Below are 12,143 nucleotides of genomic sequence, written 5' to 3' on the forward strand. Positions count from 1 at the left end.
TGCGAGGACAGGAAGAGCCATGCTACGAGGCCGGGTCTAACACGCGTCCCCCCCAGCTGAAAGCCGGAGAGAACTACCCATCATCTTGGGGGGTTCTCTTCGCTGAGGCAGAAGAACCGGGAGAGGCCGTCCGCGTTGGCGTGGTCCGTACCAGGGCGATGTTCTACGGTGAAATCCATCCCCTGGAGGGAGATTGACCACCGCAGTAGCTTGGGGTTTTCTCCTCGCATCTGCATGAGCCATCGCAAGGGCCGATGGTCGGTTTGTACTTTGAAATGGGTGCCAAACAGGTAAGGGCGCAGCTTTTTGAGGGCCCAGACTACAGCAAATGCTTCGCGCTCAATGGTGCTCCACCTCTGTTCTCTGGGCAACAGCCGCCGGCTGAGGAAGGCGATGGGCTGGTCTAGGCCTTGGTCATTCACCTGGGACAGGACGGCCCCAATGCCATGCTCGGAGGCATCGGTCTGGACTACAAACTCCTTGGAGTAGTCGGGAGCCTGGAGGACGGGGGCCGTGCACATGGCCTTCTTTAGGGCATCGAACGCTTCCTGGCAGGCAGTTGTCCACTGCACCCTCTTGGGCTGTTTTTTTTAATGTGAGTTCGGTGAGGGGGCCAACCAGGCTGCCATACCCCCGGATGAATCTTCGGTAGTAGCCAGTGAGGCCCAGGAAGGCTCGGACCTCCGTTTGGGTGGTGGGTGGTTCCCAGGCTAGGATGGCGTCGATCTTTGGCTGTAGAGGGGCGACCTGACCGCTCCCGACCTGGTGCCCCAGGTAGACTACTGATCCTTGCCCAATCTGGCACTTGCTGGCTTTTACTGTGAGGCCTGCCTGGCGCAGGGCGGTTAGCACTCTCCAGAGGTGCTGGAGGTGCTCACTCCATCCGGAACTGAAAACAGCGATGTCGTCTAGATAGGCCGCACTGAACTGTTCCATCCCGGCCAGGACCCTATTCACCAGTCGCTGGAAGGTGGCCGGGGCATTTTTCATTCCGAAGGGCACTACGCGGAAGCGATAATGCCCATCTGGGGTGGAGAAGGCGGACCGCTCCTTGGCTTCCTCTGTGAGCGCAATCTGCCAGTATCCGCAGGTGAGGTCGAATGTGCTGAGGAACCGGGCCGCCCCGAGTCGGTCAATGAGCTCGTCGGCTCGGGGGATGGGGTGGGCATCGGCCCGGGTGACGTCATTGAGCCCCCGGTAGTCCATGCAGAATCGGAGCTCGGGGGCGACACCGGGGGCCGCTGCCTTCGGAACTAGGACCACGGGACTGGCCCAGGGACTATTGGATGGCTCGATCACCCCCAGGGCCAACATCTTCGAGACTTCAGCTTGAATGCAGGACCGGACTCGGTCAGGGACTCGGTAGGCTCGGTGTCTTACTGGCGGGCTGTCCCCGGTGTCCACGTCATGGACACACCAGTCGGTGACTCGGGGGATCAGGGAGAAGAGGTCGGAGAATTGTCCTAGGAGCTGGCGACAGTCCGCTTGTTGCTGGTCAGTGAGGGATGGGGAGAGGTTCACTCCCTCTACAGAGCCATCCTTCTTGACACACAGGAGGTCCGGGAGGGGATCGGACTCATCTTCGGCCCCGTCATCGGTGGCCAGCAGGAGGCTCAGTTCTGTCCGTACGAAGTGAGGCTTGAGGCGGTTCACGTGTAGGACCCGCAGGGGATCCCGGGGCGACTGGACATCCACCAAGTACGTGACTGGACTCTTCTGCTCAATCACCTTGAAGGGCCCGGTCCACTTGTCCTGGAGGGCACCAGGCTTCACGGGGGCCATGACCCATACCTGCTGGCCTGGCTGGAACTCGACCAGAGTGGCATTCTGGTCGTACCAGCGCTTCATCTCTTCTTGGCTTGCCTCCAGGTTGGCCTCGGCCAGCTTTCGGAACTTCCTGGTCTGGTTCCGGAGGGCCAGACCGTATTGGAACACATCTCGTGGGGGGGTCTGGGGTGCTGCCTCCCACCCTTCCTTAACCAAACTGAGGGGACCTCGGACGGGGTGCCCATATAGTAATTCAAACGGGCTGAACCCCAAGGACTTCTGTGGGACTTCCCGGTAAGCAAACAGGAGGCAGGGGAGCAGGACGTCCCACTTACGCCGGAGGGGTTCTTCTAGGCCGTTGATCATCCCCTTCAGAGTCCGATTAAACCTTTCTACTAGGCCGTTCCCTTGGGGATGGTACGGGGTGGTGAACTTATAGGACACCCCACATTGTTGCCACAGGGACGTCATGTATTTTGAGATAAAATTAGTTCCGCGATCGCTCACGACCTCGCGAGGGAAACCCACCCGGGAAAAGATCCCCATCAGGGCTCGGCCCACCACGGGAGCCGTGACGGTGCGTAGGGGGATCGCCTCAGGGTATCGGGTGACGTGATCCACTAGGACCAGAATGAAACGGTGACCTTGGGAGGTGGGGGGATCCAGGGGCCCCACGATGTCGATTCCGACTCTTTCGAATGGGGTACTGACGACCGGGAAGGGCTGGAGGGGAGCCTTGCGCTTCCCCCCACTCTTCCCACTAGCCTGGCACGTGGGACAGGACTTGCAGTGGGCTTCTACAGCTACTCTCATCCTAGGCCAGTAAAAGTGAGTCACGAGACGGCTGTAGGTTTTGTCTTGACCCAGGTGGCCGGCGAGGGGGACGTCGTGGGCCAAGCCCAGGAGGAAGTCTCGGAAGCGTAGGGGTACCACCAGCACCCGGCCGGATCCTAGCTCCACCGACTTCTGCTCACTGTACAAGAGGTTATTCTCCCAATAAACTCGGTGTGTTCCGGTCTGGTCGCCTGCGGCTTGGCCCTCGGCCTGGTGCCGTAGTCCGACCAGGGAAGGACAGGTGGCTTGCTCCCGGCAGAACTCCTCCCGGGTGGGCCCGCCCTCGTGGCGCCACGGGGCCAATTCGGTCAGATCGCCTAACTCGGGGACTGGGGTGGTGTCGGACGGTGAGGGTTCGTCGCTGGCGACTGACCCTCCCGATGGGGGGACGGGAGGACCCTCGGCGGGGACTGCTCTGACTCCCTCGGTCGGGGGGTCCTCGACTTCCCCCAGGGGGGTGAGTCGGGTGGACATAGATCGGGTGGTGGCGCACACCCACTCGGGGAGTCCCATCATCTCTAGGTGGGCCTTGCGCTCGACGTACTTCCAGGGAGAACTCTCCAGGTCGTTCCCTAAGAGGCAGTCGACCGGCTGGGAGGTTCTTACGGCAACCCTCAGTTTACCTATCACCCCTCCCCACTCAAACGGCACCAGGGCTACCTGACACATACTCTCTCTATTATCTGCGGAAATTACGGGGCAAAAGACGTTGGGTAGGATCTGCTCCTCGGGGACTAAGTGCCTGAGGACACCGGTGATGCTGGCCCCGGTGTCTCGCAGGGCTTCTATCTGGTGGCCATTGATCTTGACGAGCTGCCCATACTTCTTCGTGTTGGAGGGCAGGAGGCTACCAGGGACCATCTCTCTGTCTCCCAGGGACACTAGGGCCATAGCTGCAGGTTCCCACTCCCCGGTGTCCTCAACCTCCTCCCCCAGGGCTACGTTGGCTATCTGTCTAGCAGGGGTTGTAGCAGGGGGGACCTGGGGGGCCATGGGGCACTCCAGGTCATTGGCGTAGTGCCCGGGCCTTTGACAACGGAAACAAGTGATGGTTACCCGGTGCCCCCGTCTCCCGGGGGGTCCGGAGACTGGTGGGGGGGGCGCCGGGAAAGGTGGAGGTTGGGCCTTCGGGGGACTCGACTGGGACTCTCTCTGCCCTCCCTGGTTCCCTCCCCCTCTCTGGCGGGGTGGTCCCTGACTGGCTCGGGGGTATTCTCCTACACTGCTCCGGGGGACCCGGGTGTTGGTCCAGCGGTCTGCTTCCACAGCCAGCTTCCGGGGATCGGTGAGTTTGCTGTCGAGCAGATGCTGGCGTAGTTCCACAAAGCAGTTCGCCGCCAGGTGTTCCCACAACATGAGGTCGGTGAGTTCCTCGAGGGTGGTGACCTTGCTGCCCTTGATCCACCCATCGAAGGCCCGACTGAAAAAGTTTACATACTCCACCCAGGTGGTGCCCGGGATCTTCCTGCAGTCCCGGAATTGCTGACGGTACATCTCTGGGGTGAGGCCGTACCTAGTGAGGAGAGCCTCTTTCATGTGGCTGTAGGAGGTCTGCAGGGAGAGGGGTAGGTCGAGCAGGGTGTCCCTTCCTTCGCTCAGAAACCGTCCCCACAGCCCTGCCCCCCAGTCCTTCTGCGGGACCCGATGGGAGGTCATGGCGACCTCGTAGGCCCTGAACCATTGTTGAATGTCATCATTTTTATAATATTCTTTGACCACGTCCTTGGGGATGTGGACCTTCTGTTCCGCCGGGGAGGTCGCCTCTCGGTTCCCCAGGGGCCTCCCTTCCTCGTTTCTGGCTTTGAGCTCGATCTCCTTCAAGCTGCGTTCGTGCTCTAGTTGGATTTTCCGTCCTTCGTGCTCACGTTGGAGCTTCTTCTCCTCCAATTCGCCTTGTACGCACATTTGTTCTACTGCTAGCTTTTTTTCTGCTTATTTCAATTCGCCTTCGATTTTGAGTTTGGCTAACTCGAGTTCGTGATTGCGACTTCTCTCTCTGTCTGCGAGCTCTTCCGGGGAAAGGCCCCCGTCTAGCACGAAGCCTCGCACCTGATTGCTGCTGCTTTCGCCTTGGGTGGGTTCTGCTTTGTCGTGTCGCTCCCCCATGCCTTCTGGGCGGGAGGCCCCGGCATCCACCCAAGCTTTCAGTGCTTTCTGCAAATCTTCTTTGGTGTTGAGACCGGTGGTAGCGATTTTAAGTTCTTTGCAGAATTGCTTCAGTTCTTTGTGCGTGTATTCTTCTAGTTGTTCCACCTGGAACACCCTGTTGGTGTTGGTTTCTGCGGGGCTCATGGCGCTTCCTTCTGCCATCTTTGTCGGTAGTGTGTCAGTCGTTCACGGTACGATCTCTAGGTTATGGGCCCGAATCCCACCGCTGCCACCAATGTTAGAAGGCGACCTCAGGGGAGCCCGGAGGGGGCCCTGACTGTCCTGAGACCCACCCTCAAGGTATCGTAGCCGGGCACTGGCGGGAGATTCCGCAGGGGACGAATCTCGTACCTAGGATCGTACACTTGGCACCACACGACAAAGAGACACCACACCGAGGGTTCTTAGGATTCAAGCTTTTATCAAATCGAAGTGGTAGGATCTTTATGATCAGCAAGGCAGATATTTACAAGCAGAGCGTGGGCTCACAGAGTCTTGGCGGGGGTAGGAGGTAGCGGGACAGTCTTTGGGGGGGAATCGGATCAAATGCAGGAGCGTACCCGGCGCACAGCTCACAATCCTCGAGCTGGGGGATACGCTTGTCGTCGTGGGGTCCGTCGGGACCAAAGAGAGTCAGGGGGAGCCGCGAGTCACTCAGCAGGCTCAAGCACAAGTTCGGAGGTCTTACGATCTTCAGGGAGCCGCGAGTCACTCAGCAAGGCTCAAGCACAAGTTCGGAGGTCTTATGTTCTTCGGGGAGCCGCGAGTCACTCAGCAGGGCTCAAGCACAAGTTCGGAGGTCTTACGATCTTCAGGGAGCCGCGAGTCACTCAGCAGGGCTCAAGCACAAGTTCGGAGGTCTTACGATCTTCAGGGAGACGCGAGTCACTCAGCAGGGCTCAAGCACAAGTTCGGAGGTCTTACGTTCTTCGGAGAGCCGCGAGTCACTCAGCAGGGCTCAGATGTTCCAAGGCGAATCTGCCGGACAGTCCCAGAGCACCCCTTGTTATAGGTCGACCCCTCTTTGATGTCCGGAGTCTGTGCAGGCAGGGGTCTTGTCACCTGGGGGTCGCTTGTCGAGGTTTCCTGCTATTGTCTTTTGATCCTTTCAGGGCCGGGTCGGGAGGAGTCCCAGACACCCAGCAGGCGTGGAGCCAGCCCTCAGGGAGGCCGGAGGGCCGATCGAAACCCATCGTCCCAGGGGAGTTCAGAGGTGCGATAGAAACTGCTCCTCCCTCTCTCATCCCTTGGAAGCGTGATGTCCTCCAGCCGGAGTGGCGCCTCTAGGCCCGGGTTGTGCTGGGGCCGGGCGGCCATCTTGGTGCACGAAGTGGGCACGCGTGCCCGGGGTGGCCGAAAGGAGAGAGGCCATGGACGGGGAGGCCCGGGCTGCGTGTGTGTGTTCTGGTGGGAAGGATCGGCTGGGCCGTGTGCTTGGGGTCCCTGGTACCAGGTTAGGTAGTGCGAGGACAGGAAGAGCCATGCTACGAGGCCGGGTCTAACAGTGGTCAAATTGCGAAAATAATCATTGAGATCAAAATTAAAAACAGGGTTATTAATAAAGGTTGATAAATTATCATCAGACCCATTGTCCTGATGTTCATCCCTTCTATAAATGAACTCCAAATCAGAAAAGTGTTGTTGTTGTATATAAGAAATGAAACTCACAATTATGGAGCTGACTTTGGAAAATTAAGCTGTTGTTGAATGTCCACAGAGCAGCAGTAGATGGTTTTGATATTTTATTCTCATTAGCTGTTGTGGAAACGCAGGACTTGTTTGATGGTTGCAATGAAGAGTATTGTCTTTAAATTAATTCGAATCATATTACAAGGCACTGCATCCCCTTTATTTCCTCCTTCATCAAATGATCAAGAGTTGCTTGATGTACGTAATGATTTTTCTTGGCACGAGTAATCATGATTCGGATAAGACGGTTAACTAACTATTTAAGTAAGAACGAATAATGGGTGTCAATTCATCAAAATGCCAGAGGTAGCAGAATTTACATCAAGTGCCATTTGACCTTTACTTTCACTCACACGCTTACGAATACACACACATTCGCACACACACACTGACTCTCACATAAACACACTCATCCACAAGCACTCACAACATACATTTAAAAGCATTTTTACCTTAACTCACTCAGGTGCCAAAGAGGGTCATATTCCAGCTAATTATACTCCATCTTTTCTTACACTAATAATGGATAATATACTACTATTCACTACCAGTGTAATAAAAAAAAGACAGAAAACAAGGCAAGTAGAGCCCCACCCAACCAGGGTCCATGTGGACAAGCTGCCCTGTGTTCCTAGCACTGATTTTGCCACCTCTGAGGCCTGAATGACATCCATGGTTCAGGGTCCATACATGGTGGGTTTGCTGGAGGTAGACAAATTTGGGAAATGACAGGACAGTTCATGCAGTAAAGAGTTGGAGGAAGAGAATGTGTATAGTACAGGGAGAAGAGAAAGAGGCACATCGATAACCGGTGGGGGCGAAGGGGCACAATGGAAGAGAGAGGGGTAGGGATTAGCTGTTTAGATGGGAATTCGATAAAGAAACGGCAGAGGGCAGGAGTCAGGTGGTGGTGGCGGCAGCCCAGGCTCGAGCACCCTAAAAGGTTATAGAGTTAGAGATGGAAGAAGGGGAACAAGAACATGAGTATGAAGGCAGCTGGACAAACAGCCGAGAGGAGAATTAGAGCCCTAGGATAGAAGGAAGTAAGAGCGGATATGGCAAGTGTGATGAATGCACGGCGTGGGCAGCCATAAAGAGTTTGACAGTATTCAGAGAGCGTGGTGGGAGTCCTGGGACAGGTTCCTCTCTCAGAGACAGTGCGCTGCATCCACGGAACTATAGACAGATGGGAATGGGAGCGTGTTAGTAGGCAAAAGGGCTCGGCTGCAATGATGGGGTCTGAGGGCTCTAAGAGAGTAAAAACAGCAGTGCGGAAGGTATGATTGCTGCAGACACAAAGGGAGAAGAGAGTACAGCGGTTGGGGAAGAGAAACGTAGACACCATGGGGCCGATTCCGATCCTGGAAAAACCGTGTGCGATCCGTCGGTCGGAGCGTTTTCTCCGTCTGACTCGTACCCGGGAAAAAACACCCTACAAACTTGCAAGAACGAATCGTACGGAAACACCATTTCCGTACGAGTCGGAAAAAACACCGACCGACAGCAAAATACATACGAATGTGATCCGGGACACCGCGGACGTGACGTCCGGATGGAGTTAGGCATGTTTTTACGTACCAGCAAGTATGATTCGTACCGACAGCAGTCCGGACGGCAATATTTTTACGGCACCCAAAAAGTGCCGGAAAAGCGAAGTATGCCGTGATGCGAGCGGAATAGGGGGCCTGGTACACGCCGTCCCCCCCCACAGCCCCCCGTATGTACGCGCCGTCCCCCCCAGCCCCGCGGATGGACGTGCCGTACCCCCAGGCCCCCGCGGATGGACGTGCCGTACCCCCAGCCCCCCCATGGATGGACGCGCTGTACCCCCCCAGCCCCCCATATGTACGGCGCGTACCCCCACCCCCGTAGGTACGGCACGTACCCCCACCCGTGTATGTACGGCACGTACCCCCACCCGTGTATGTACGGCGCGTACCCCCACCCGTGTATGTACGGCACGTACCCCCACCCGTGTATGTACGGCGCGTACCCCCCACCCGTGTATGTACGGCACGTACCCCCACCCCCGTATGTACGGAGCGGACCCCCAGCGCTACGCGCCGTACATACACGGGTGGGGGTACGTGCCGTACACACGGGGGGCTGGGGGGGTACAGCACGTTCATCCGCGGGGGGGCTGGGGGGGACGGCGCGTACATACGGGGGGCTGGGGGGGTGTTCGGCGCATACCGGGCACCTGTTTGGACATCTCCATGGTTGCTATAGGAGATCGCGCCGGACGGTCTTTTTACCATGCGGTTGTACAATCGGACGGACGGTACGAATCGTACTTGTGCGCTCGGACTTCAGTTTTCCGATTCGTACGTAAAACTGTCCGGGGACGTGTCGGACACTTTTCGCGACCCGAGGACGTGTCGGGGAATTTACCCAATGCGATTCGTATGGACTTTTTCACATACGAATCGTACTTGCCAGTTTGTACGGGACTTGTACGATTCGTACGGAAAAAAATCCAGATACGATTCGTACGGGGAATATTTTTCCAGGATCGGAATCGGCCCCTAAATGATCATGCGTAGGATTGTCAGACCTGCTGAAATTGATACCTGGACAACAGCCTTCACTGCATAAGCTGGTATCATGTGCCGGACATTCTTGGAGAGTAATGTGGCTCAGTGGAAATACATCAAGGTCATAAGGATGGCCAGTACCAGCTTCAGGGGCCTGGCTTCGTTTCAGTAAAATAAAGAGTCCAGCTCCAGGAGGAGTGTGACACCCACAATATCTTGGGGTACATGAGGCCAACTAGACCACTAATGACAGTGCACACGGTGATTAAATTGTCATTGACACAAGCCATTTCATAGGCGTGCCAACTCATGCGGGTGGGGTGAGCAGCCATTCAGTGTCCGGCAGGGCCATGCCGGAATTCCAATAGGGGAGCATGCAACAGGTTCCCGTACAGATTTAGGAATGACTGCTCTAAATGTGGGGGAAGACATCCCATTTTAAAGTGCACTGAGCCAGGGTCAGACTGGAGAGGGTCGAGTATAGGTGAAAAGAGAGAGATGGTGGGAAAAGACCCGTACCCAGACAAAACTATGAACAGGGGTTTAGGATACCTTACAAGGAGCCAAGAAAGAGTAAATGAGAAGTGATTTTAAGATTATGCAGGGACGAACCAAGAATGGTAGAAGAAAATTTGCAAAAAAGAATGAAAAAGTGGTTGGATGGCGGGCCCCTTTAGAGAACCTCAATGGCAGAATTGAGAGTCTAGCCACTAGGCAAGGTTCCAAAGAAAACAGGGGAATCCCAGCTGATCCATCACCTCTGGCTGGAGGTCACCTCAGTAAATTACTTTATAGACCACAAGGACCGTTCGATGACTTACGCCTATACCGATATGACTATAGAAATAGTAAGGAAATGTGGCAAGGTTACAGAGATGCGAATAGCTGATAAAAAGTAGGCATACCAGCTTTTGCCAGGTCACCTGATGACTTTCAACTGCCATGCGTGCAATACCAATGACAATACCATGTTGAAAAGGCTATGCTGATGTCGCGCAGTGGCATGCACTCTCGTGGATGTAACACATTCGTGGAAGGGGCAGGGGGGGCAGGTGGCGAGGCCAGAGCCGGTGATGCATTACCTCAACGACTTCTTGAGGGTAGGCAGAGCAGGCGTGGCAGGTGAGTGCAGCAGACTGATGTAACCCCTGAAATTGGTCACAAATAAATTTGGAATACCACTGATCCTTGAGGAGACCGAGTTTGATGCTCTTTAATTCAGTAGAAATGGTGTCACAACTTACAGAAGAAAAATGTATTATCTTGACAACGCCGTTAGAGAAAGAGACTAGAAAGAAGAAATGTGAATTGAGAAAACTACAATAGGCGCTGGGCTCTTAAATTTAGCCTTCCAAGTGGTTTCCCCGGGGAGAGCTTTCTGTAGGCAGCTAGGGCTTGCCATGGAGGTGCGAAGAAACCACACCATAGATTGAGGATGGCAGAGAAAGTGAACCAGGACTTACTAATGTGGTCGAGATCTCTGGAACAATATAATGGACCAGGTCGACCCATTATGGTCCCAGGATGACCTATTAAAATGGATGCTCAAGATTTTTTCAGTTGCGTCCGGCACAGGGGACCTTGGAATGAATTGGAGAGGTCAGTGGTGTGCTAAGAGGTGGCCACAGGCCTGGAGGAATAAGAGGCACAGCATTGCTGCCTCAGATTTTCACGTGATCAACACTATGCTGACAAAGAATGGACTGCGTCTTGTGAGAGAATTGATTTTGATGAGTCTGAAGTGGTATCTATTAGTGAGAGCGAGACACATAGTAGGATTAGACGACGGAGCAGCTGATGCAGTATCTCGTTTGTGGTGGGCCGGTTTCCATGGTTAATTCCCGAAGCAGATGAGGGAGGCTTACGAGTAGCTAAGGACTTGCTAAGTGAGAGTTATGCAGCTGGCATTTTCAACAAGAAAAATCTACAGACCTGATTGGCAGAACTGATACAGTCAGGAGCAAGGAGAAGGCATGAGACATGGTGAGGTAGAAGAGAGAAATGATGCCATGATAAACTTTGTGATGGGACATATTGAAAAGGGGTTGGCAATAGTGACCATCCTTGGGAAGATGGAAGGGATTGCATTTTGTAGGAAATTCTTCTGGAAATATAACCCTTCTGGGGATGAACTGGGTCAAAGGATCCTAGAATGATGGGCCATTGAGAAGGGGGAGGGTGGGAAATTGGGAAAATCAGTCACAATATAAGTATTGAGACTGTTGGTGCCTAGGTGAGATTTACATGTGCTTCCAGGAGGCACTTTTTGGGACCAAGGTTACACCAATGTTCTTTGGACGGTTAGACTGTCCTTAGTGGTTTAAGTGAGAGGCTACACAGGTTTATTGAGCAGGACATACAATGGAATGATAATTTGGTAAGCCCTCACATAGGGAAGAACAAGATCAATTAGAGGGGATAGGGGAGTATGTAGTGGCTAAAAAAGGTCTGGCGAAAAGGAGTTTGCTCTGTAATGAAGTTGGGATGGGTTTTGAGATTAAGGAGAATAGAGAAAGGGCCATTGTTCAAACACAAGGATGGATTGAAAGCAATGGGCATGCAGATTTATAGAGGAAAGGTTTGAGCTACAAAGAGGGACTCATTTGTTCATAATAGCAGTGGCAACCGAAGAATTTTATTTGGGAATGAGTCAGGCCAGGCTGAAGGGGCTAGGAAGGTGGAAGACTAAGGGGTCTATTAGTATGGCGGGCAGAGGCACCACCGCGGTGCTGGTGGTGGCGGAGAATGCTTTTTTCATGCCCTCCATATAAGTATGGCCAAACATAGCCCATTTCCCGTCTGCCGCGGAGCGACGTGAACCGCCATCAAAGTGCACCCGCCACCGCGGCGGTGGAAGCCAATGGAGACTCACCGCCGTGCGGAATGACTTCCCGTCCACTGTACAAATCAGGATGCCCCAAACATCCAGTCGCACCGCAGCAGAGAAACCACCCAACCAGAGACAGCGGAAGCACGACAGCGGAGCGCGAAACCAGAGACCCGGTCCCTTCCACCCGGTCCCGATCGCAATGGATCCAGCTCTACACGTCTTCCTGGTGCTGTCCCTGATACATTACCAGCAACTCATGGACCGTCGCGGACGATGCCGCAGGTACGCAAACACACAATCCCGCACACAACCACAACACACAACTCATGGGCTGATATAGG

The sequence above is a fragment of the Triturus cristatus genome, chromosome 11 (assembly GCF_964204655.1).
Source record: "Triturus cristatus chromosome 11, aTriCri1.1, whole genome shotgun sequence".
NCBI lineage: Eukaryota > Metazoa > Chordata > Amphibia > Caudata > Salamandridae > Triturus > Triturus cristatus.